The sequence below is a fragment of the Epinephelus fuscoguttatus genome, linkage group LG17 (genome assembly GCF_011397635.1).
Source record: "Epinephelus fuscoguttatus linkage group LG17, E.fuscoguttatus.final_Chr_v1".
NCBI classification, from domain to species: domain Eukaryota; kingdom Metazoa; phylum Chordata; class Actinopteri; order Perciformes; family Serranidae; genus Epinephelus; species Epinephelus fuscoguttatus.
In genome coordinates this window covers 11,747,064-11,748,504 of record NC_064768.1, presented here as the reverse complement: position 1 = coordinate 11,748,504, position 1,441 = coordinate 11,747,064, and positions in this window count along the sequence as shown.

The window sequence follows — 1,441 nt, the reverse complement described above, 5'->3', positions numbered from 1 at the left end:
ACGTGTGGGTAAAGCACCGAGCTGGTTTAACTGTTTGGTCTTCTGTGCTATTTCCTCGCCGAGAAAGGTGGGAGTGTATTTGTTTTATTGAGAGTTGGGCAGTTCACACTGACGTTAGGAAACTTATTCCTCCTGTCATTGTTCCAGTCCATTGTGCCAGAGCTTGTATCAGTTAAGGTATAGCCTACAATGTGACTGGTGACATCTGAAGCTTCACATGTTGCTGGTGCGTCAGAAAATGTTTTAATTCTCTAAAACAGGGGTAGGCAACCTGTGGCTCCGGAGCCACATGTGGCTCTTTAGCCCCTGTGCAGTGGCTCCTTGAGCCTTTGAGAAAAGAATTCTATGGAAATTCATTCTATGAATCCAAATGTTGCTGAACCTCGATAGCAGTGGCTGGTTAGCTATGGATGCCAAATCAAAAAAAGTAAATTGAATAAAATAGAGCATGTAGTAGTGCGTGGACAGATTTGTTTGCTCTCACTGCCAGCTCTGCAAAATTTAAGTACCAAATAATCATAAATAGTGACCTGCACAGTGGCCGCCTTGTGGTAAAACATATTAACAAATGCTTATTTAGACCATTAGTATACGCTAATTTCGACTTAATAGGTTATTTACCTTGATTATAAGGCTCAAGCATGTTTTGCGGCTCCACACAGATTTTTTCAAATTATTCTTGGTCAAAAATGGCTCTTTCAATGGCAGACCCCTGCTCTAAAAGTTTTGCAGTTGAACCTCGTGATCAGCACATTAGGACTGCAGTGAGTTCTGCAAGTCACCAGATGTCACTGTGCTGCTACTTTTGAAGTCCAGAAGCTTCTCAAGGCTCACCATCATTATTCTGACATAACTAAATTAGGGACTGTACAAACTTAGAGGCGAGGAAGGGGTGAATCTTAAATATAATTTTTTTAAAGAAGCATTAGTAATAAAGCCAATGAACACTCCTTTGAAAAAAAAAAAAAACACAATACCCTCCCAGAATATCTCCAAACAACATCTTTATAACAAAAATGACAACATAATGAAAATACAGCCACTCTATCTTTGAAGCTATTGAATAAACATAAATAACATTATAGCTTTGTGGCTACTAAACTTCTGCGTCACAATATTTTCCCAGTGAAAATAACATTTGCAGTGAAAAAAACAAACATAAACATTGTGGAGTTCCTTTTTAATCCACAGTCTAAATTTATTTATTTATTCATTTATATCTTCTCCAACTCAGCCATGTTTGAAGTCACAACCTTCCGAGGCTGAAAAATTTTGCCCACACATAGCCCAAGTGCCAAAAATTGCAGTTTTTTAATGGACCATTTGGTTCTACAAGCTGGTCAATCCTTATAGACCCCCATGTTAAAATGCCCAACTTACAGCTAAAAAAACAAGATGTTCATGGAAATGCCAAACCCGAAGCTTCAAAACCACACAAACC